This window comes from Callithrix jacchus, chromosome 16, assembly GCF_049354715.1.
Source record: "Callithrix jacchus isolate 240 chromosome 16, calJac240_pri, whole genome shotgun sequence".
Lineage (NCBI taxonomy): Eukaryota > Metazoa > Chordata > Mammalia > Primates > Cebidae > Callithrix > Callithrix jacchus.
In genome coordinates this window covers 27620389-27646092 of record NC_133517.1, presented here as the reverse complement: position 1 = coordinate 27646092, position 25704 = coordinate 27620389, and the positions used below count along the sequence as shown (strand labels likewise).

The window sequence follows — 25704 nt, the reverse complement described above, 5'->3', positions numbered from 1 at the left end:
AACTAAACTTGAATTTCTCAAAATATTACTATCAAGGGGTGGACCTACTTCTTTTTTTTTTTTTTTTTTTGAGACAGAGTTTCGCTCTTATTACCCAGGTTGGAGTGCAATGGCGCGATCTCGGCTCACCGCAACCTCCGCCTCCTGGGTTCAGGCAATTCTCCTACCTCAGCCTCCTGAGTAGCTGGGATTACAGGCACGCACCAGGACCTACTTCTTAATAAGGTTTCAAATGCATCCACAAAGAGTTCTGAACCTTGTCTTGACAAGGAAGTACTCCTGACTGGCCCAGTCTCACCATCATCCACTGAGTTATAGAAGAGGCTGAAGAGAATGTGACAGGGCCCTGGAGTGGCATGGGTGCAGAGCCAGCTCTGCCAGCTAGAAAGCTTCTCAGGGCATACTTGGCAATTGCAGCCTGAGTGTCACTAGGGTTTTACAAATTTTCAAAATTCCAAGAGAAAAACCCATAGCATCTGTGCACAAGATAATTACTTATAGGATGACTATGATAACATATGCATAAGGGTGGCCTAGAGGAGATTCAATCCTGATCTTTTCAGTAAATTTGCATTTTTTCAGTCTTTCTTATACATTAGCAGTCTTAGACTCTTTAAGGACACATCTGTTTTTCATGCAATGCTTCATTTCACATGTACAAAAAGACATTTGTGTATACAAATGAGATAAGGTCAACCAAATCTTCAGTATCCACATGTACACAGGTGTCAGTGTTTTAATGGAGAGTTACTGAAGAGCATACTTAAAATGTCACATTTCATAAAACTTTCCCCCATCCAAAGACATAAAAACTTGGCTGCATTCATTTGTAAAACTGAAATTACTCTCAGAGAGATTTAGTTCACCTTCTAATGTCAACTGAAACAAATTTGGAATTTAAAGGATATGAAACTGCAGATATCCTTTTTAAAAAATATATCATATTAATACTGAATGAAGCATCAGAAACCAGGATATTCTTATACTTTGTCTCCAAATTCAGCTTGGTATCAAATTCTCTGGAATGTGGGCTTGTGTCAGAATGAGTTTTTAGTACTAATATTAGCAATTCCGCTTTCTGATAAAGAGAGGAAAGCTATCAGAAGTCCCGTCACAGGGTATGTGGAGCCCCCTACATTCCATGTTTGCTACAAATCAGGACGTAGAGAGAGGACTTGGTTCTCTCAAACCCTCACTCATGCTACAATTATATCATCCTTGTCACAACTCATTTGGTAAAACTCTTCGTCGAGGCGGTGAGTTCACAATTGCCTATAAAACAAAATCCCTGTGCGGTAAACTCTGCCATGCCCTTCATATGTCAGTGTGGCTGCTCATATATCATTAACACAATCAAATCCATCCCCACACCTTAAGTCGCTGCTTGGGTTTCCCTGCTAATGCATTCCTGCAGTGCCTGCCTTTAATGTTCTGACTGTGCTCAGAATAAAAACGACTGGGTGTCCCCACTCTGTATATTCTGAAACTAAAAAGAATCAATTAAACTAGCCATATTTCCATCAGGGGGGCTGCTGCTGCTCCCCAAACAGCTTAAGCTGTCTTCTCATAGTTTATGATGTCAGCAGGATCTCTCGATTGAAATACAGCATTAAATCTCACCCACCCCCTCGCTGGCCCTCTGTCTGCTGTATATATTATTCTTGTAGTTTTTAGAGACAGCTGTGTGAATTAATGAACTGATGTGAGAATCAGAGTTGGCCTGGAGCCCCACTTAAAAGTCATGTCGATGACCTCATAAAAACAGCAAAGAATGCTTACAGCTTGCTTGTAAAAATAAATCCATTTCTTAATAACTCAGAATGCCAACATAATTCAGCACATATTTTAACCCCAAATGATTATTTCATAAGAATGAAAATTTCCCATGAAAAAGACATTTAGCTAACCTAGGCAACTATAAACTTTAATTGATATTTCACAGTATGTACTCGTTTGCTCTCTAGGGAGTATAGAATATCATTCTTGCACCTGCACTTTAACTCCAGAGTTATAGTATTTCAACCATTAAACATTTTTCATTAAAGCACTTCATATAGAATTAGTCTAATCTGATTTTAACAAAAGTATTCTATATTTAGTTTTTCACACTGTATTAGCGCAAACTGTTAGAACTAGAAAGGCAGTGCTTTTGTCCACTGGAAAAAGAAAAAGGGTGGTCTATATCTACCCACTTCAAAGATAGTCCTTAGTGCGCCTACTATCCTTTGAAACAAACAAGCATTTATCATCTAAGTCACTGCTGGGCAAATCGTAGACTCTGAAGAAACCGAGACACATGGTGAGCTCAGCTGGTTTGCAAATCTGCTCCTTTTCCCATAAAACCCCGCCAAAGCATGGAAGGATGCAGAATATTTTGGAGAGGCTGGAACTGAGAAAATGTGCAAAAATTTGCATCTTATGGTTTGAGTTTTATAGCTGCTATCTCACTGGCAATCTTAGGTGAACAGCTGCAGGATTTTAGGATATCTGACTTTAACCAAAAGGAAAGGGCCTTTCTAAATGCTTCAAGTTAGAATTGGAGAGAAGCAAGGAGAGTAGGAGCTCACTTAGAATCTGAGGTTAAGTAATATTTAAAGAAAACCACCCTACTCTAAATAAACTTTTTTCTCTCTGAAATGCTAAACTATATTCTTTCTCAGTTAGAACATGAACTTCTTAGAATTGGGAACATCTGAAGTAAATGAAAGTTGCTTTTCATAAACAACAGTTGGAAGTTTTCTCAAATAGATAAGTCCATGAATGCTTCCTGACTCGGTTTCCTTGGGTTTAACCTTTACTTAAGAAAGCATATTATTATTCTTTTATTGATGCTTTAACTTGACATGCAATCAGATCTAATGTGATATATGACAGAATTAACCATAGTTAATTCTGTTAAACAATATTGACTTTAGCAAGAAAACGACCTAGTGTGCCAAAAAAAAGATGGTCCATCGGATACTTATTCAAATTAGAAAAGGAAATTTTAAGGAATGCAAAGATTTCCATTAGGTTTATTAAAATATTGGATCTTCTGACATAGTTATTTATTTTTATTTTGAGACAGAGTTTTGCTCTTATTGCCCAGGCTGGAGTGCAATGGTGTGATCTCAGCTCACCACAACCTCTGCCTGCCGGGTTCAAGAGATTCTCCTGCCTCAATCTCCCGAGTAGCTGGGATTACAGGCATGTGCGACTATGCCCGGCTAACTTTGTATTTTTAGTAGAGACGGAGTTTCTCCATCTTAGTCAGGCTTGTCTTGAACTCCCAACCGCAGCTGATTCACCCACCTTGGCCTCCCAAAGTGCTGAAATTACAGGCGTGAGCCACTGCACCTGGCCTGACACAGTTCTAATAAAATGGATAGTGGTTGACTTCCCACAACATAAAACCCCCATTGCAGTCTCCTTGGGATTGGTAAATGCATACAGGATTTTTTTTTTCAAGTTAAAGCATAGAAAATGTCTCAAAATGTGGCTTTTTGACCCACAAACACAGCTCTCTAATATGGCTCAATCTAGCAGTTCCAAGGGCTCTCTGAGTGATACCTGAAGTGGAAACCATGCAGGAAAGGAAGTCACTGGAGCAAAGCCAGGCAGGGCATAGAGAAAGCTGCAAAGAGGGACCCCACGAAGGGAGGTCTAAGTTAATAGACTCAGGGAGCAAAAAGCCACCAGAGTGGGAGACCTTTTGCCCACACACTAGGGAATCAATCTTATCTTAATGCGGAAGAAATAGTTTACCATGTTACTGTCAAGAGAACCTCCGGATATCATTGTTGCAAAGCCTTGGAATCCAGTGTAGGGTTGGGAAAATCACTTCCTGACTGATCCTTCTCTGACAGGTAAGACAAGCATGGCTTGCATTCCTTGGCAGGGTGTGGCTGTGAAGGCCCTACACAGAAGAACAACTCTGCTAGTATTTTATAAAATACCGTTCCCATTAGTGGCTGTGGCAGTGGAAATAAAAGCGAATCCAAGCTTCTGTGCCAAGCCAAATGGCTGATTGGGCAAATGAGAGGCAGTGGGGATGAGTTGTGGAAAGCAGTGCCCCGCCTGGTGGTCTCTGTACACAATTCTAACAGGCCAGTGTGAGGGGCTGAGGAAGTGCTTCTGGTTTTCCTGGAATTTATTCCTACAGCCTGCTGATGAGGGCAAAAGGAGAGTGGCACTTCCAACCTAGGTTTACAGATTTCCAAAGCACCATTTCAGGATAATTGGGACAAGCGCTCCATCTCATCAGCCTCTGCTCCCCCCACACACATCAGTACAAGAGGAGGACTGAGAATAAAGAAGGAGGTCTTTTGAGGAACACGGAGTATGTGGAGCATCAACTATGTCTTCCCAAATTGACATGGCCAGCTGGTCCCTCTTCCTACAAGACTTAACATGCCTGATTGGAAATTGTATCTTGACTGGAAGAAATTGGGTTATAAAACCAGCAGAGTCCTCACTGGGGCATGCAGAAAGGGGCCAGAAAGAGATAACAGGGAAGTGCATGGGACAAACAACTTGCCGGGAGCAGTCCCAGAAAAAGAAACATTCAGGATCTGGTTTCTTCTTTCTTCCTCCTCCTCTGCTTTCTTATTCTTCTTTCTTTCTTTCTCTCTCTTTCTTTCTTTCTTTCTTTCTTTCTTTCTTTCTGTCTGTCTTTCTTTCTTTCTTCTCTTTCTCTTCTTCTTCTTCCTCCTCCTCCTTCTCTTCCTCCTCCTCCCCCTCCTCCTCCCTCTTTCTTCTTCTCCTTCTCTCTTCTTTCTCCTTCTCCTTCTCTCTTCTCTTTTTCCCAACCCAAATTCATTGTTGAGTAAGTTGAGAAAGGTGGTTCAGCAAGCAGTTTCAACTAGCTGGAGTCTGAACATCAAACACTTTTAGTTTTCCAATACATACTCCCACCTCTTCTCTGTCAAATGCTCCCTTCCAGCTGTCTTTCAGTTTTCCTTAATAATACTTGTCTGAGTTCATCTCTTTAAGTCACTTCAATTTATCAAACTATTTTGGTTTAGCTCTTAAAGTATACTTCAGTGCTGTTTTGTTTCTAAACTTGAATCTCATATTCATTTTAGGCTTTCCTAATTCACAAATCAGCACAGGCCAGAGGGACCTAGAGCGAAGGTAAGATGGGACGTCTTCTTCCCTATGCTTACTCCTTTGCGCTGTTATTGTTGGGTTGGGTAGGAGGAGGAAAGAGGAGACCAGTGTTGGCCTCCTTGGAGACTGTGACAAGATTGACCTCTTTTTCTCTCCTTTTTCACAGCTTCCCCATGCAACCCTGAGCGGCTTACAGTACCCTCTCTCTGTCAAGTGTCCAAATGTCAACTAGCTCAGAGCAGAGGGGTGGGAAGGGCGCAGTGTCGGCTCCTCCGCACCGCTGATGATCCAGGACCAGTTCTAACACCCCAGGTCTTAGAACTGTGGTGTTAGTAGTCTCTCGAACCCACTCTGGATAGACTGACTTGGCTTTGAGTCCTCAGCCTCCACTAAAACTCCACTAGCATTGGCATGAGGCAAATGAAATGGTGAGTGAATTTGTTGCATTCAGCTTGGGTGATCAACATAGTCAAACATCTTCTGTAAATACACCGGAGTGTCCATAAACCAGAGGAAGGCACATAAGATCCACCTATTCAGGGAAAAATATTTCAGGAATGAAATGTTGCCCTACTAAACTGAGTTGTTACAAGGAGGGGTTCTTCAGAAGAACCGTCTGTCATTCCTGCCCCTTTGTGTTGTTTCATTATTCTAATACAGAAAACCATAGAGACAGGAAGGAAGGAGAGACAAGGAGAGAAAGAGGGTGAAGATAGCAATTGGAACATGAAAAACTGAAACATAATACAGTGATTTTGACAAGGAACATACGTAAATGTATTATTGATACATTTCCTCCTTTACGACTAATACCAGGAAAACTTACAGGAAAAGCACATACATGAGTTGGCCTGTGGTTCTAGTAATCTCTACCCATCCATTCGACAGACATCAAAGTGTGTTTGAACTCAATATCTAAGAAGATATCTATAAAAGAAAATTTGGAGGAAGCCCAGGGAATGGGCAGCATTGTACTTGTTTTGCATGAGGAGACAAGCATTCCATCCTTGGGTCTCTCTTCCTACTCCACAATTACACTGGATGCTACTTTGAATCACATATATCACTTCTTTATAATAACAGTGAGTTAGATAACTATTGCTACAACAGTTCTGCATAGCAATCAGCTTCAACAATCCCAGTAGCGAAGATGTGCAGGTAGGCGGGGTCAGGTAGGCGGGGTCAGCTGGGCTCAGCTTGGGGCTTGGCTCTGCTCCTTGTGAATGTCATTCTCCACTGAAGACCATCAGGCCAGTTCAGGCCAGTCTTCTCATGCAGATGGCAGAGGGTGCAAGAAGGCAAGACCAATACAGGCACTTTCCAGCCCTTGGCTCATGAAATTCTCACTAACATTCCAATAACCAAAGCCACCCACAGAGATGAACCCAACTGTAAGGTGTGGGGAATATCCTCTACCTTTTAATTGGAAGAACTACAAAATTACAGGAGAAGCCCATGAATGCAGATATGAATGAAGAACTGGGAACATTCATGGAATCTGGAAAACATGGCAGCTGACATTTTGGAAAAGACAGGTTAGGTTAAATAGGAAATTAAAACGTATCCCCTAATCCTACCATCTATAGATGATCACTCTTAATATTTCAAGTATATTATTCCAATATATTTTCCTAGGATATATAAAAATTAATTTTTTAAACTTGAAATCATACTAAAAATACAATTATGGAGTTTTTAAAAACTCATCAAATTATATTGAAAGACTTTTTCTGTCATTGAATATTTGTAGAGAATTGTCTTCTGTTGGCTATAAGTTAGTTAGTCCAGCATGAAGATATGCTGTATTTTATTTAAACATTCTGCTATTGTTGGACATTTAGTTTGTGGATACTATTTTCTGAACAAGTGGTAGGGATGTGCTCTGATAATTAGAAGACAGTTTTCTGAGCCATGGAAACATTTAGAAGTGTGCTGAAAGGGCGGGTTGTACCGTAGGCTGAAAATTCAAGCCCCCCCCCAAAAAGTGTAATACACTCTCAGGAATATGTTTCTTCTTTATAAAAGGCATATCAGCCATCTCTTAGATTTTAGTAAGCTTTTACATTTTTTTTATAGAGATGGGGTCTCATTATGTTGCCCACGCTGGTCTCAAATTCCTGGGCTCAAGCGATTCTCCTGCCTGGCCACCCAAGGTGCTGGGATTATAGGCGTGAGCCACTGAGCCCAGCCAGGAAGCTATATTTCTAATACAGGAAAACAACAAAAAATTGTGATGTTGCATACATGATAACATATAATGCAAAAATATGTTAATCTAACTTTATAGTGTTTTGCTTTGTATGTATTGCCTTCCTAAGCAATAGAAAAGCACTAGTAGTATTTTAATGTCTGAGTGATGTTTTAACGTGCCAGTTAATCAGCGGAAATGCTATGAATAGTTGGTCAACTATTTAGAAGTTGAGACTTTTTAATTTAAAAAAAAAAAAAAAAAGCTATGGCCCTACTGACACAAAATACCTCGCTCTATTGATTAGTAGAGTCATGTGTTTTAAAATTTAAATATGTCCTGGGAGGAGAACGTGTCAATTATCAGTCATTTACTACTTAGTGTGATTATTAGGTGATTTAAAACTACAGCCAACACTGAAAAGGGGGAAACTGCATAAAATCGTAAAACCCAGATGGCTCACTGAGAGTAGAGAGCAGGGCTTGAAACAAATTACTGACAAATTAGATTTCATTCATACTGGATAATGAGTGAACGCATGGGAGCGAGTCCTTGTACCTGCCACTTGGTGGGTCCTTGATGCTTTTAGTCTTCTAGTCTTATGGTTTGTGTGAATGGAGTTACTCATTCCAGCCACTAGATGGCAATTTCGTGCATAATAGCCCGGCTTTTGCAAACTTTGCTACTTGATTTATTGGAAATGCAAGATGTACCTCCATCTTCTTAACTAACTACCCTTTTTTGGCTGTTTACAAAAATTATAACTTTAGTTATAGAATATAAAATATTTTATATAAAATTTGTCAGAGAAATCAAAAAAATTTAAATACGTATCTAACAAAATTTGCCTCAGCCTTCTCTATAATATAGTATGAAAACTCTTTTAGAAAAAAAGGAGTCATTTGACTTCAATTCCCACTCTTCTGAATCAACAGATCATCTGCTGAAAATAGTGTAACATGTATGAAAGCACAGCTTAGTAAGGGTCTTGGCTGAAATTAAATACTACATTAAAAGTTTAGATCTTTATAATAAACAGTCGTGGGTTCCAATCTCACAATGCAACTTCCTCACTGAAAATATGGCTAATTTATTCTTCCACTTTGCATCCCAGTTTTGGGGTCCAATTATTTTAATAAATTTTGGGCTCACGGCAATTTTTTTTTTTTCAGACAGTCTCACTCTGTCACCCAGGCTGGAATGAAGTGGTACAATCGCGGCTCACTACAACCTCCGCCTTCCAGATTCAAGTGACTCTCCCTTCTCAGCCTCCTGAGTAGCTGGTATTACAGGCATGCACCACCACACCCAGCTATTTCTTGTATTTTTCATAGAGATGAGATTTCACCATGTTGGCCAAGCTGGTCTCAAAACTCCTAACCTCAAGTGATCCACCCACCTCGGTCTCCAGAAGTGCTGGGATTGTAGGAGTGAGCCACAGCGCCTGGCCAACATCTCTGAGCATTTTGCTCCTAAGTTCTGCCCACTCTCCCCCTTTGTAAGAATACCAATATGCAAAGTTTTGATTGAGAACTCTTTGGGACTGTTAGGCAGTCCAACAATGAAAGTATAGTCATTTCTTTGCAATGCTGATAGTCAACTGTAACATGTTATAATCGGCATTCATGTAGCTTTCCTCACACAGAAGTTAATAGCTTTCCAAGGATGCTATACGTCCACAAACAAATAATTGTTTTTGTGTGACTATAAAGGAAGTTGTTCTATCCTTTGAGTACTGAGAATCTGTGTGCCTTATTAGGTATCGGATGTCTTGTCTCCCATATGTAACTAGAAACTCCTAGTTGACAGAGTGTGCCATAGCCTATGTAACTATATGTTTTTCAGTAAATATATGCTTGACCACTATTGGCCAAATGAATAGAAATAAATGCTTACTGCTGCTCTTAGCATAGTCATCAATAGATAGGATGTCACATATAATTGTCTCACCTAGAGAAAGAAGAAAATGTTGCTCATTCCTTACCTCCTCATGGTGGTGAATGTTCTTCCAGGTATTCATTAGCCATGAGGATTCATCCTATGGATTGGAAGCTACACTAGATGACTAGAAACATATTTCTTCCAATTTTAGAATTCCATGATCTTCTGAAAATCAAGTTATGAGAAATTATGATGTTGGGAGCTCCATTGGTATTCTCAAGTGAATGAAGTGAATTGATAGTATTTCCAAGTATTTTGCTTTATATAAGAAGATGCCACTAAAAAGTGTTAAAAATATCCATTAATCCAATTAATTAGGTCAAATAAAGAATAAATTCAGTGGGATAGAAATGGAAATGGAGGAGAGATTAATCAGTTAAGAATTTTACATCAGTGTAGTTCTATGGAGTATTTAACGTAATTAGCACATGATAGAATATAATATGTTTAATTTCCAACATGATGTATTGGTGTAGTGTAGACCTAGCAACTTTCATGGTCTAAGCATAGATTCTACCACTTAAAATCATATCCCTGTGTACAATACTTGGTAATTTGTTTTTTTTTTCTAATATTCATTTTACTTGCCAAAACCAAAATTGATATAAATTGCAAGAAGAATATTGCTACTACTTTTGATAATTTTCTATAATAAGATAAATAGCTGTAGTCATTTATGTACATAAAGTACATATTCTTATATTTCTTCCATGTAAGTGACAATATTCAGTCAAGGCAGAATTATATAATTCACATTTCTAAAAATTTGAAGCTGTTGATTTGAAATTCCTCAAACTCACCTCATGCCTTCCTTTCTGCAGTCCTGAGTTTCTTCTTACCTCTCTCGACTTTCACTGCTCAGGGAGGCTCCACCTTCACATGGTAGACTCTCTTCCTTCCTGTTTCTTCTGCCCTAATCTCATCAGCTATTCCCTCTCTCAGTTGTATCTTTGACCTCTCCTTTTTATTATATTTTTCCTGTTTCAGATAAGCAATATTATGTTTCCCTGCTCTTAAGAATAACAACCACCTTTGTTAAACCTATATCCTCCTCTACATATTAGTCCATCTATTTCTTCCACTTTTCAGCCAAGCTTCTGGATATAGATGATACCTGTCACCTCTTCTTCATCTTTCATTCATTCTCTTAATCCACTGCAATCTGATGTCCACCTGTACTACTCTGCGAAATCATCCATGTCAAGGTCAGCGGTGACCTGCTAAGTCACAAACTGATTCAACTGGTTTTGGCTCTTATGTTAACCTTGTTGACAATGCATCCAAAAACTCTCCTATCACCTGGTTTTATAGTTAGCAGACTCAGCTAATACTCACATGAATCTGGCCACATATACGCACAATTCTACTTCAGCAGAACGCTAATTTATTTTTGAGTATAAAATAATACTAAGTATAATCAGACAAACACACCCACAACTCAGAATACCTGTTAATATTATATCATATTTGCTATTATTCTTTTACCTAATTATATATGTCAAAAAATCACATAAGTAATATAATCCTATGTTTCCCTTATAAACATAAAATATATTGCATTTCAGAAAAAGCTAAAGCACTTTTATTCACCACCTTTATTCAGTCTTATTTCCCTCCCTTCCCCCTCTCCTCATGCAAACATTATGTGAGACTGGTGTATAACCTTCCACTTCATTTTAAATTTTTAGCTATACACATAGGTAGTCATATGTTATTTGGGTCTGTGTGCACTTTCTAAGTCTATATAAATTTAGATAATTTAAATAATTCCACATTGAAATTTCACATTTCTTGCTTTTTAATTTTAACATTATTATTTTTAGGTCAATCTACATAGATATATATAAAGATCAAATTCATGCTGTTTAATTGTGGTAATATATTCATTCTGTGGCACTGCTGCATTTTATATATGCAACCCTTTAATAGTGAGTGTTTAGACTCTTTCTAGTACTTTACTATTGCAAAGAAGGCTGAAACAAATTTCTTTGTGTCTCATCTGCACATGTGGAAGTTTTTCACAGGTGTACATACTTATACTGGGCATGGCGTTGCTGGGCCTTCTCCCTCCTACAGATTTACCTCAGTTAGGTGTTTTGGGTTCCATTGGCAAACTTATCTTTCTATATAAAACACTAACCGTGTGACTTTCCTTCTTAAAATCTTCAACTGACCTCTCATTCCCTTCTAAGTAAGTGGCACAGTCTTTGGGGTGTTCTATAAGGTCTTTTTTTTCATCAGGCGTCTACACACCTTCCTAGGATCATTTCTCCCTCTCTTAACCTACACTCTAGTCTTACTGAGCTACTTTCAGTGCTTCTGCATTTTCTGAGTATGACACCTTGGTTTCTCTTTCCCTGCATGTGTACATGGGTGCCCTAGGTTTTGAATACTCATCCCCCACAGTCTTTGCCCGCTAACTTCTTCTCGTCCTTCAAAATTCAGCTCAGAGGCCAACCCCTTTGGGGAGCCTACTATTTTTCATCTTTGAGGATAATTTAGACATTCAAAACAAACAACACATGCATGTTCTAATAATTACCTGCCAAGATTAACAAGTCAATATTATCTTCCCCTATGTCTGCATATGAGGATAAAGAACCTTCAAGATGCTCTGCCCATAACAGGTAGCAGACCAGACATAAATGCCCTGGAATAAATCCAAAGTCAGTTTCTTCCTTTTTTTTTTCACTGAAAATACTGGAATTGGAAGCAAAATGCATACAACTGCTATCTGAGGCCAAATTAAAGTTGGATAGATGTGCTCCACTATTTCAAGAGAACACGTTTTACCTTCTTACCTGTTATGTGACTGCATCCTGCCCTATTCTTCCTCTCTTCTCTCACATATGCAGTGATGACTTCTAATAACATAACTCAAAAATCCCTTTCCTCAGTGGGGCTGCAGTTACTGTTGAAACACGTGTGCCTTGCTTCATCCAATCTCCATGAGCAAAGGATACAAAAGATTCATTTGCACTGAATGATCTCACAGATTCTGGACTTCGCTGCATCTTACTTATGAAAGAGTTTCCTTCTGCAGATGTGAACTGTGTAAACAGTCAGAACTGATTGATTCCTCCACAGATAAGTGCGTTTCACACATAATCAAGAAAAATTATCATTTGAAATATGGGAATAGGAGTTCAGTCTTGATCCACTGTGAAGGTAGCCAAGCATGAGGCTCAATAAGGATTGTATTTCCAAAGCCTGCATTGAGAGGTTCTGACTATGGGGAAAAATGAAGGAAGAAGGAATGTTTGCTTACTAATCACACTGAGAGAAGTTTCCATGGTAAGTAAATAAATAAGCTTCCCTTTTCTTACATACTATTCAATGACCTTCAACAAGAAACTTTAATGAATGCCTACTATGTGCCAGGCACTGTTCTAGGCACAACTATTACAGAAATAAGGGGTTGGGGTGAGGGTAAGAAAATTACAGTCTGGAGGAGACATAGGCTTAAATAAACAATGAAACCATGTATGATAGAGACTGGAATGATAGCAGGGCATAAAGTTTGAAAGCATAAAGAAAAGGTTCAATTACTGGACACAAATGCAAAGGAAAATAAGTCATTCTACCCCAAAATACACATGCACACCTATGTTCATTCAGCAGTATTCATATTAGCAAAGGCAAGGAATCAATGCAGGTGCTCATCAACTCTGGATTGGATAAAGATGATGTGATACATATGTACCCGCCATGGAATACTATGCAGCCATGAAAAAGAACAAAATCATGTCCTCTTCAGCAACAGGTTGCAGCTGGAGGCCATGATCCTAAGTGAACTAATGCAGAAATAGAAAACCAAATACCCACACGTTCTCAGTTAAAATTAGGAACTAAGCATAAAGTACACATGGACGTAAAGATGAGAATAGATGCTGGGGAATACTATGCTTACTGCCTGGGAGATGGATTCATTTGTACTCCAAACTTCAGTATCACACAATATTCCTTTAAACCTGCACATGTACCCCCTGAAGCTATAATAAAAGTTTTTTTAAAAAAAAAACAAAAATTGAGATGAAGTTAAAAAATTAAAAAAAAGAAAAAAGAAAAGTAAACATTTCTAACTGAGACTTGAGGGGCTGGGGCACAAGCTAGGAAAGGGAGGATAGAATGCTACTTAATATACAAGGTGCCTTGCAAGGCATAATAAGTTGCTCAATAAACCAGATTTGTCCTCAGTAGCAGACTCCTATGTAAGAGACATAGGGACCTGGAGGAAGAATTGGAAATAATGCCCACCACTGTCCCCCAGTCTCTCAAAGGGCATATCTTCCTGGCCAAGGGTCACACCACTGTGCAGGATGCTATCCTGATGACAGCTGCCACCATCGCACATTATGGGGCTAGAATGCAAAGCAGAATCTTCATTTGAAAATAGAAGTTCCTCTGGGGCTGGGCAGCCTGTGAGCTTCAGCCTTCAATTCCTTTGTGATTCCCTAAAGTTGGCCAGCAGCTTTTACATGTCACCTTGAGCATAACCTTCCAAAGGTACTACATGCAAGCACTGACCAACCCTGGGACTCATGAGAGTATATTTTGCTCCTGAGCAGAGAGGAGCAGCTCTTGAGCACGTAGAAGCTTACTCCAGTCCCACTCCTGCTTTCCTTCAGTACCATCTCCCATTCTCTCCATGCACTCCCCTAGCCTGCCCGGATTCTCACTGTATCTTGGAATTCACCTTGTTTTCCTGCGGAGCCTTAACTTGCACATTGTATTCCCTGTGCCTGTAATACCGTTTCTTTCCTTTTGCAGATGGGGAAAACCTATACATCTTTCAACGTTCAGATAACATGTCTGAGTCTTCTTTAATCAGAGTGAATCATTTCCTCCTCTGTGCATTCACAACTCCTAATACCTCACTTTGATACACTGGTTTATAATACTAGCTCCACGTGTTAAGTCCCACACATTGCCAAAAGCTCCCTCTCCATGTGACATCCAGTATGCTCCTTCTATTCTTCATTCTTGCAAATAGCACCTCCACCTGCCCGAGGTAGATAGTGAACATCACCGTCTACCTGATTTTAAAGGTGTTATCAAACCTAATTAATTGTACCTCCTAAATATTTCTTACATTTATCTCTCCTTTTGCCTCATCATTACCCTAGGTTAGTATTTCTTCCTTCTACCACTGCGTTTGTTTTTTTATCTAAGCTATCCACCTCCAGGCTCCAATTCCTCCTGCCTCTGGGGAGGCATTATAGCAGGAGTAATTGCATGGAGTCTCCTACCTGATGACCTTGATTTGGATCTCAGTGTTTCCCCTTAACGTGCACATAGCTTAGTAAAAGAAGAAATGCTAGTACTCACCTTTTAGTTTGCTGTGAAAATAAAATGCAGTAACGCGTAATGTGCCTAGAATAATACCACGCATGGAATAAGAACTTTGAAAGGGTCAATAATTTTCATTATTCCTCCAGCACCTGTGCTACCTTGAGAATGATTTTCAAGTCTGCTTTTTTGCAAATATGATAATATCCCTCCCCTGGAAAAATGCTTCTCAGACTTCCTGTGGCCTGTGAAATTTAGTGAGATTTGTAGGACCCTCCATGATCTGCTGGGGACTCCCCCCACCCCCCACCAGCCTTCTCTCTTCTTCTTTCACAATACCCTGCGCTGCAGACAAGAGGAGCCACCAGCTCTCCCCCTGCTGCTTATTCTTCAGCCTCTTTTTCTGGTGGTTGTCTCCCTAGGGGACATTTACCCTCCATCCACTTGAACTGATTCTAGTTTATGTTTCAACTCTGTTCCTAAGTCCAATTCACTATCTGAGGGGCCCAGGGAAACAAACAAACAACAAATAGATTTCAAACATGCTAACAAATATATTTGGATTTAAAGTTTTATATAACATTATTTGTAGGTTATAAGACGGGATGGTTATTTGGGACTTTTCTTTTTTGTCCCATTGTTGCCATCATCCTGTGCAAGTTTCTACTGAACGAACCACCAGACAGGTCCATGACCTAGGCTTTCTCCAACTAAACATCTTTTGGTTTTGAGTATTCAGAATAATATCTTTGTTGAATGACAGATTTCAGACATGCCTACTTAAAAATCTCAAATTTCTTAAGAATTTTATAAATTTAATCAATTTGGATCAAGTAGGGATTAAAGAAATTTGGGGCTGTGACCCTTTTAATGATTAACATTAATTCAACACATTATCATCCCTTCTCTCTTGTCCCTGAGAACACACAAAAATGAGAGAGATTAAAAAAAAATCTCTGTCCTTAAATTGCAAATGCTGATAAGGAGATGGGCACATTAAGCCACATGCTGAAAGGAATGATGAATGTTTCAATAGTACATGGCCTGATACGGGAACAGAGAGTGGGAAGGCATTAACAACTCTGCATACAGGTGAAGGTGAAATCCATGTAGACCAGGGAAGGATAAGCAAGACTTCCTTGTACATGAGTATAAACTTACTAGTAGGTTGTTTGAATTTGTTAGGTCAAATTGGCTTTTAATTGAAAGGCACTGCCATGCTGGAGACATTTTCAGGTGGAGGTTGATGGTTGTGGAGTATACCCTGGTGGGGCTCAGGTAGACTTATCTGGTCTCTCCAACAGCACACCCTCATGATCAAGTCTCCTCCTTAGCCCTCTGAAGCATGTAAACAATGCCCTAAGTGCGCTGAGGTCAGACCACCTCTGTTGAACTACAAACACATCTTCAAACTATCAGCTAAGTAATCCATCAATTTTCCTTAATTTTCTCAAACCTGCACCCTATCTCTTCTTTTTCTGTGTTCTGCCACTAATCTTGGGTAATATTTCTTAAATAAGCAAGCTCCCTTCCATGTGTAACTATCTCAGGATAACAGTCCTTTTAAAAAAAAATAAGTAGTAGTTTAATTTTGATTTGGACAATACTGAAGGAAACATTTCATTAGAGTGTCCTACAAATGTAGATTTTTAGAACATCTTAGGCCATCTATTTAACTTGTGGACCTCAGTCTGCTTCCCCTGTATCATGGGTGATATTTTTATTGTCCTCATAGTTAGGTATGCAATATTTGTTATATATATATTGTGAAACTTTCATAGAAGCCAAATTATTTACACCTAAAAATTTGAAAGGACTTAATATTTGAAACCACATTTAGCTTAGTATTATGTAGCTATTGGGCAGCTGTAATAAATTTAACATAGAAAGGCAAAACTTGGTCACTGTATGTATTCCTTCATTCTCACATTGCTATGAAGAAATACCTGCGATTGGGCAATGTATAAAGAAAAGAGTTTAGTTGGCTTACAGCTCTGCAGCAATACAGGAAGCATGACAGAGTCTGCTGCTGGGGAGGCCTCGGGGAGCTTTCACTTGTGACTGAAGGCATGGTGGAAGCAGGTGTCTTCCATGGCAGGAGAAGACCAAGAGAGCCTGCAGAGAATTGCCACGCACTTTTAAACAACCAGATCCCTCAAAAACTCACTATCGAGAGGACAGCACCAATGGAGATGGTGTTAAACTATGAGAAATGCACCCCCATGACCCAATCACCTCCCCCCAGGCCCTACCCACAACATTGGGGATTACACTTGCCCATGAGATTGGGGTAGGGACGCAGATCCAAACCATATCACTGTATATAAATATGCATTTTAAACAACTAGGATCACTGTTTTTAGGACATATAGTGTGGTCTATTTATATATCTTAAAAAGCATATCTGATAACCAAAGCTTATTTTATGTCCACGTGACTAGCCAGTAGTGACACTTGAAGTACACAGGAAGAAAAGACTTCCTCATTTTTGAGCCTTGGGGGCTAAAGTTTTAACCTAAGGTTTGCATCTGCTTAAGCTGTCCTCTTTGCACATCTTCCCTGGAGGAGTGTCTGCTGGGTACAGAGGATTCTGGCCCCAGGCCATGCTCCTTTACAAGGAGTGCAAGCACTGCAGCCCCTTGGGCTAGGGGAGGATGATGTGACCTCCAATGGAGGGAAAAGCGAGGCAGAAGGGAAACTTGCAAGGAAATCATGAAAAGTCTACATTTGTAGGACACCCTAATGAAATGTTTCCTTCAGTATTATCTGTGAGAAGAAATATAAGTTCTTCCCCCAGGCCCTCTCGCACATTTAGAAGACAAACTAACACAGCTCCCTTAGCTAAATATTTATCTGACAGAGACTGAGAGTTTGAAAGAATAGCTCAAAAGAAACTATCACAGTGGAAGAAAGTGAGCTGGGAATTTAATCCTAAATCCTTGATCACCCCGCAACCCAGCAGGTGTGGCTCATGAAGATTACATTAGTTGAGAAAAATAAATATGTAAAAAATAAATATGTAGAATTTCACTGTACAGCTGAGTTATGTGAATACATTTATAATCCTGTTATACCTGTGTTAAGCCCTTTTCCAGCCTGGGCAACTCAGGGAGACCCTGGCCCTACAAATAAGTAAATAAATAGCCAAGTGTGATAGTGCACATCTCTAGTCCCAGCTACTTGGGGGGTTGAGGTGAGAGAATCCCTTGAGCCAGGAGGTAGGGGTCGCAGTGAGTTGTGATTGCACCACTGCACTGTGGCACAGGTGACAAAGCAAGACCTTGTCTCAAAAAGTAATAAAAATAAAATAAATACCCTCCTAAACCCCAACCTCTTGTCAATGAATCCAAGCCAGGCACTCAGCATTGGGATTCATCTGCTAACACAGACCTGGGCCCCTGTTACCCCTGGGTGAATTATGGGGCATCTGTCTGCTCAGCCAGTTCAGAAAAACTAACTAGAATATCCTTTTTCCTGTCTCCCAGCTTCTGTGTAACCTGATTTCCCTCCCATGCTTGCTCATCCCCATCAATGAAGACCTGCCCTGAACTACCCCACATAACCCACTGCCTGCTTCCTAAGGATGCCATCTCCCTAAGGACTGGCCTTGCTCATCGTGTTCACAGATGATGTCTAAGAGATATGGTTTCACCAGGCATTCAAGAGACTGCGCTGCTCAACAAAATATTGCTGCTTCCTGGGAAACCCCCACCACACCTGTGGCAGCCCAGATAAGACCAACAGTAGCTCTGCCTTCTTGAATGCTCTAAATGGGCTTACTGATTTTCTGGAGCCAAAATGAGCTTGACTTTAAACATCAGGTAGTTTAGTTTGTATTATGTCAAATTTTGGGTTTATAATCTCATTTAAATTTCACAAAACTCTATGACCTAAATACTTACATATTCCCATTATAAAGATAAGAAAGTTGAAGTTTAGAGAGTGTATGTTTGTGTCACCCACCCTCAAATTCATCTGTAGAACCCTTAAACACCAATGTGATGGCATTTGAAGGTGGGGGCCTTTGGAAGGTAATTAGGCTTAAATGACATCGTAGGGGTGGAGTCACCATAATGAGATTTGTGTTCTTACAAGAAGAGAAAAGCCTGAGCTCACTTTCTCTCCCGGTGAGGACATAAGAAGACTGCTGTCTTCAAACCAGCAGCATAGTCCTCACCAAAACCAAGCCATATGGGCACCCTGATCACAGACTTCCCAGCCTTCAAAGAAATAAATGTTTGTTGTTGAAGCCACCCAGTCTGTGGTATTTTGTTAAGGCAACCCTAGAAGACTGAGCAGAGAGGCTAAGTAATTTGCTCGTGGTTATTCTACCGATAAGTGGTAGTGAACCTAAATGTGAAAGCAGTTGTCTGACTCCAAACCTGAATCTATAACCATGATACTTACCTGCCTTTCCTGTGGCCCAGTGGTTTCCCATGACATTGGGCCCTCAGTCTGTGACGTATCCTATAAGTAAGGGACTGGCTTTACATTGGCCCCAACTGAACTCTGGAATGCTGCAGGCACTGCAAATATTTCCCTGGAAGGAAGAGAATAAACCAATGTGATGACTTTTGCTTGCTTCATGGAGCTCTGGAATAACTGTGATAGTCCTGTGTTTTACTTGCTCAGATGGGCAGAAATGGACAGAGCTTCCCCATGGGGTAAATATTCCCTAGGTGGAAATAATTATGACCACTTTGCAACCCTTAAGAAAATTTGACTGTACCAGAAACTTGGCTCTCAATCAAATATCCATTTGCTTACTGTCTGACTCCCTCACTAGCATGGGATCTCCATGAGCACAAACAGTTTGTTTTGTTCAGTGCTGTGTCCCTGGTACTGAGAACAGTGCTTTCCACTGGGTGGCTACTCGGTCCATGTTCTTGAAAAGTGAATCCCTGTCTTCCCTGAGAGACAGGAACTTGATTCGAATCCCTCAAGTTAAAATGTTAGAAGGAGACCTTCAGACACTTAAAGTTACAATGCACAGGGTAGTGTGGGCGATTGGCCACACTCACACTCAGGGTGAGTCTGAGCTGAATGTGGTTAGAATCCAGGACCATCCAGACCTAGAGCCAAGACAAGGGGCAGGAGTGGGGGCAACACAGCATGGAGCGGAGCTGGGATGGAGAGTCGGAGCCAGGCTGCAGGGTTGGGGGAGGAGCAGAACTGAGGTCTCAAAAAGCCCCGAATAGTACCACATTCTGAGTCACTGCAGGGAAGGCAAAGTTCAAGAATTCCCTCTAGATTTCACCTCATTCCCTGGAAAAGAGGTTATCAAAGAGTTCAGCAATGAAATACGATAATATGTATCGCATATGTAGTGTGTGCACGGCCCCGAGCTGAGCACTCACATGGATTGGTTCATTTAATCCTTACACCGACAACTGATCTAGCCAGAGACTGAGCCATCGAAGTTATCCAGGAAGCCACAGAGCCTGGATTTGAACCCAGAAGACTAGCTCTGGGGCTGCAGCTCTTCATGAATGATGAGGTCTCAGGGGGGTGGTATCTATCCAGAGTCCTACAAGAGAGTGCCGGTCAGATGAAATGTTGATGGTAATTTAGACCAGTGATGTCACAATATCAGCTGGTGGTTGAGAAAACAAGGGTTTTATACACACGATGAAAATAAAGTTTTCCCCAAATTCTCAAAGTCTGAGTCACGCCTGCCTTTGTAGGGTTTCTTCCCTTTTTGGAATATCATGCATAAGGGCAATTGTGTAGGGAGCTTGGGACACCTGTCTGTGTCAGGAGCTTGACTTCACTGAGCACAAAGGCACCCAACCTCTCATGCAACAGACACCACAGGAAGCACATTGAATGCCCAGGTGACTAAGACACAGCCCTGCCCTCAAGATGCTCTCAGGGCAGCCCTGCATTTTCCTCCCTCATCCAAATGGCCAGGGCAATAGAAAATCTGCACTTGCAAAAAGATGTCATCTTATTTCTACAGGGATCTTTGAACACCAAAATTTTCTATTTTAAAATGTTAAATCAGAAACCAAAGAGTCTTTGCTAGGGTGGCTCATGTCTGTAATCTCAACATTTTGGGAGGCTAGGGTAGGAATATCGCTTAGGAGTTTGAGACCAGCCTGGGCAACAGAGACTTTGACTCAAAAAAAAAAAAAAAAAAAAAAAACTTAATAATTAGTCTTGCATGATGATGCATACCTGTGGTTTCAGTTACTTGGGAGGCTGGTGGGAGGATTGCTTGAGCCCGGGAGGTTGAGGCTGCACTGAGCTGTGATTGCATAACTACACTCCAGCCTGGGCAACAAAGCAAGACCCTGCCTCAAAAATAAACAAAAAATATTTACCAAAACCTACTGAAGGGCTTTCTTCTACCACAAATATATATGAGACCACACACACACACACACACACACACACACGGCAGGCACAAAAGCCACCTTGCCTAATATGCATTTAAGCCTGAGAAAAGGATCATGCTCGAGTAGACTTAGAAATAAGACTGCCTAGTAACAACTACAAATAAGACTTCTCTTTTTATAGGAAACACAAAATTAAAGCTTAAAGCCCAGTCATATATAATTGAGATGAATACCTTTTAGACACTGTTTTTCCTATGAGGCACTGCTCGAAATCCCCTGCCAGCTGGCTGGGTGTGTGTGTGAAAATATTTCAGGAGTTGCCCCTGCACCAGACATTTTTCTCAGCATTGCTTGTGGCTCACGGCCACGCTGCCCGGCACCTGCAGGATCAGTCAGTTTGCACAAGCAGCTTCCCAAGTGAATGACGTACCTCCCCTTTCTGTTGTTCCCAAAGACCAACATCTGTCAGAGATCAGCATATGCATCCGAGTATTAAAGCGCTCACTGTTCTAAGGCCCTGCACTTAATTTTCCCTTGGGTAAACAGAGCCAATAATGGATAAATACTGAAGGATCAAATATCCTTAAACTATCGGAGTAAGCTGTGAGTGCAGACTTTAATCCACATCAGAAGTGAGAAAAAAGAGAAAGCAAAAAGCTATAACAGAGGCTCTCCAAATCGAGTGAGGAACTCAGGACAGAGTTCATGCCACTGGCTGTGGAATATCTTGGGAAACATCTCCGTGAATGGCCATGGGAAGGGCAGTTAGGACCCTATGACTAAGTGCATTTAAATGTCAAATAACAGTGTGAACCAGACAAATGATCTTTGCACTTTTCAGAAATCAATAGCAGAAGGTCTTGCTGGCATCCTCCAAGCAGAGTCAACCTGAAAATCTCTGTAACCATACACCAAAAAGATTTCTACAAATGTCCTACTAATTGCATTTTGAGGCGAGTCCCTCTAGGAAGATTAACTTTGGACAGGCTGACAGTGTCGGCCTTTAAGGACACGATTGGCCTCCTAATGACTAAGCTGTCCCCTAGAGGAAGCACACAGCTCAAGTTTACCTTTTAAGTGTAAACTTCTGAGGATGAACCTTCCAGCCTCTCTGGAATTCTTGGTCTAATACAAGAACATGATGTATTTTATACAGTTCCATACACTCTTTTTTCTTAAAAGAATTCTTTCAACCTTTGAGACAATTTTGCTTAAAAAGATTATCCTATCCAAACTTTACCTCTTTACCATATGCAGCCACAAAATTATTTTCTGATTTTCTTTAGAAACTAAAAACATTCAGTCTTTCAGATTAGAAATTTCTTTCTTGTAACATAAAATAGTTAGAGATGTGTCCTTATTACTTATAAAGAGTACATAAATCAATCTGGCCAAGGACTGATATTCATCATAGCCATGTGTCTGTCTGGCCGAAACCATCCAGGTCTACTTTTGAATTATCCCTATTTGGAAACTTCACAACAAGGTTAAATACATGGCTGATGGCTTTGGTAGTAAGGCGCTACTAGTAAAGCAGGAGAAACTCCAAGTGAGATGCTCCTGGGAAAGCGGGCTAGCATTATCCACAGGAGAGCCACAAATGTGTCTACACTGAACTGTCATCCACCTTCAAAATTGCTGCCACATCCAGACAGTTGCCATGAGCTCTTTCCTGTAGGAGACGGGGCATCTGTTCCCATTCAGCCTTGTCTGTAAAACACTTGGATGACCTGCAGAATGGACAAAGTAAAATATCTCCTACACCTCAGTAAGAGAAGCAGGATAGCCCATCCACCTGGAAGGCAATAAAGAATTTGGTCTAATCCAAAGAAAGATTTGGTCTAATGCAGGAAGTTGAGTCCCCTATTATCTCGTTTGCAAGAATGAGCTGTTGGTAAAATGCTGAAGGAAAACAGAAAATGTGGACAGCAGCTCTGAAGAACTATTATCACATTTATTTTCCAATGGATTAAAAAGTGATTGAGCCTTGAGAAGTCAATGAATAAACCACAACACATAGAACCTATAAATAATATATGAGCTGCATACATAACCAATGGGTTAAAGCTGCTTTAGTAAGATGACTAATAACCAAGAAGGCAAAGAGAGAAAGAAAGAAAGAAAGAAAGAAAGAAAGAAAGAAAGAAAGAAAGAAAGAAAGAAAGAAAGAGAGAAAGAGAGAAAGAGAGAAAGAGAGAAAGAGAGAAAGAGAGAAAGAAAGAAAGAGAAAGAAAGAAAGAAAGAAAGAAAGAAAGAAAGAAAGAAAGAAAGAAAGAAAAAGAAGGAAAATCATTGTTATTAGTGAAAGCTCTTCATTCTTTTTGCTAATGTTTTTGCAAAGGTCGCTAACATTTCTGTAGTGAAGACAAACCAGGGAACAAGCATATGAGTTTGAGGCAATGGCCATATGACTTCGTCATTTTGAAGACCATTTGACAACATTTCTCCTTTTGTAATTGCGTGACTTCAAGTACTTGTTAATTGCTTTCCTGGCAAATTTATTTCTGTGTTTCCATATTCCTCAGAACAAGAGACCTTCAAGTCTAGTCTTGCGCATGAAAATATCACATGTGATATTTTCTCATGTGATAGTCACATTTAATCTGCAAGTCGAGTATTATTATTTTAAATGAGCAAAGTAAAGTCTTTTTGAGGCTAGAAAAAATGCTTGTAGACAGAATATAGTGTTAGACTTCTAACACAGATGGATCTGAACTCCAACTAGTTTAATACATTCTGCTGTCCCCTTCTTTAAAAAGCAGACAGAAAAGCAGATTCCTGCCTTTTTACCACCAAGAGCTTCTTTTTAATTTTTCATTTCTTTTTCATCGGACCCAAGTTTTGGTAGAATTTTGACCAGCAAACAAATGATGAAAATTAAATCACAACTACTTCTCTAATTGTTTTCACAGAAAACATTCATCAAAATAAGAGCATATGACCAACATGAGGTAATACTGAGCCATCATTTCATTCAAAGGGGTTTCAGAAAGATATTCTTGGTAGTCTATTCAAGGAACAGAATAACAGAGTTTACATGTTTCATCTCTATCATTAGGCTTTTTAGAATGTTAAAAAGAGCCATCCGGTGGGCCTCTGAAACTCCAGGGATCAGTGGTCTCTAACTTACCATCAGAAGACACTAGATTCTGTGTTTTTAAATAACAGAAGCAGGTGACGTGATTGTGCTGTTCGTGAGAAAGCATTACCTTGAGGCAGAAATCCTTTCATATACCAGGCTAAATCCCTCCTGCTCCAGTGTAAACCCATTTCCTTTTCTGGCCTCTGGAGAAAGGGGAACAGCTGCTGGGTGTCTTTTAACTCTTCCTCTGTGGCCCAGGGGGCTGGGTCACTTTATTGTCAGTGTACCACATTGTGAGCCATGTCGAACAGATTCCTAACGAACTTTAGGTTTGTTATCCCCACTCATTTCCCAACATATTTTCCCGGTTTTCTTTTTGCTGTGCAAGTAGGGATTTAGATTCTGGGGATCCGGACATAAAAGCTTCAGACTCCGGAAGTATCTCACAGGACTGCTTGTATTCTTCATGTAGCAGCAGGCTGGAGGAGAATGAAAATCTGACACCATGATAGCTGAAACTAATATCTGTTGCTGCTATTCCAATTGCATTTAGTACTTCTGGAAATTCTTGCCTCGGATCACAGTCATATTACCAGCTGGGGTCAAAATACCATATGAGGATTCATATTTCTGTCTAATTCACTATACTGATGGCTTTTATAAAGCATCTGGAATTGGAAGTACTGGAAGGATTCACAGGGAATCCATTTGAAGCCATGACAAAACTGTTTTCCACTGATCAGTCAAATCCTGCCCAATCATGAAATGACATTTTCAGTTCTCATCAAGTCCATTTTTAATACACCATTAACAGACAAAAATACAGATATAAAAATTATTTTTAATCCCATACTTAGAGAACCCTAGGGAAAGTTCCAGGAAAGAATTTGATGCATCTCCTTCTATCCCAAACAAACCGAAATCCATGTTTGTCAGACAAAATATTTTTCTCTTGTTGTGTTGCTTTGGATCTTCAGGTCTAAAACATCAAATAACACTTGTAACAATATTTAAAATAAATCCTAATCTTCTATGCAGCTACTTAATGGAACCAACTTTCCTACTATTTGCTATCTCACTAAGAAATACAAAATAAGTATTCTAAAATATATTGGTTCCAATTTGTAGAAAAAAGAAATCACACAGAGGTGAGGTCAATGGCATTATTTTCTGTCAGCCCAGATTCTCATCAAGTCAATATTCCAGAAAGAAGTGTATGTATCCAAGGGCGACCACCACCTCAGGTGGTTCCTGGGAAAACTCAAGCCTGTATTATAAATCTGTCCTTTCTCCATAACCTTTAGTTTTTATAACAATTTTCAAATCTTTTTCTTTCCCTTTGGCTTCTGAGCCTCCACAAATAACTTTCTAAAGCCATTCTCCTTAAACTCTTAGAACAAATACTGACTGCAAGAGTTCTGCAAAAAAACAGACACTAAAAGTTGGCCTTCCTACTGAAAAAAAAGGCCTCCTAAGGAACATTAGTTAGATAAATATCTAGTGAATTCAACTTGTCTGGATTTTCCAAATCACCTGTACAATCTCCACAGACATTTGAGGAGGCAAATCCCAAGCCAATTTATAGCTCTAGTTCCATTTAATTCTTAAAAATAAAGTGTATATTATGATTGTTCTTGTGAGAGGCGTTTGAACTGGAGTAACTCCATCTTGAATAGGAGCTGGGTAAAATAAGACTGAGACCTACTGAGCTGCATTCCCAGACAGTTAAGGCATTTTAAGTCACAGGATGAGATAGGAGGTTGGCACAAAATACAGGT

General features: G+C 40.0%; 1 long non-coding RNA gene across 1 annotated transcript in view; it reads right to left on the bottom strand.

Moving 5' to 3' along the window:
- Positions 1 to 25704, bottom strand: part of LOC118148369 (uncharacterized) — a 115671-nt gene that overhangs the window by 6509 nt on the left and 83458 nt on the right. Inside the window, exon 2 of the long non-coding RNA XR_004735167.3 lies at positions 18914 to 19046. This is a non-coding gene — a long non-coding RNA (uncharacterized LOC118148369). The remainder of the gene's footprint in view (positions 1 to 18913; positions 19047 to 25704) is intronic.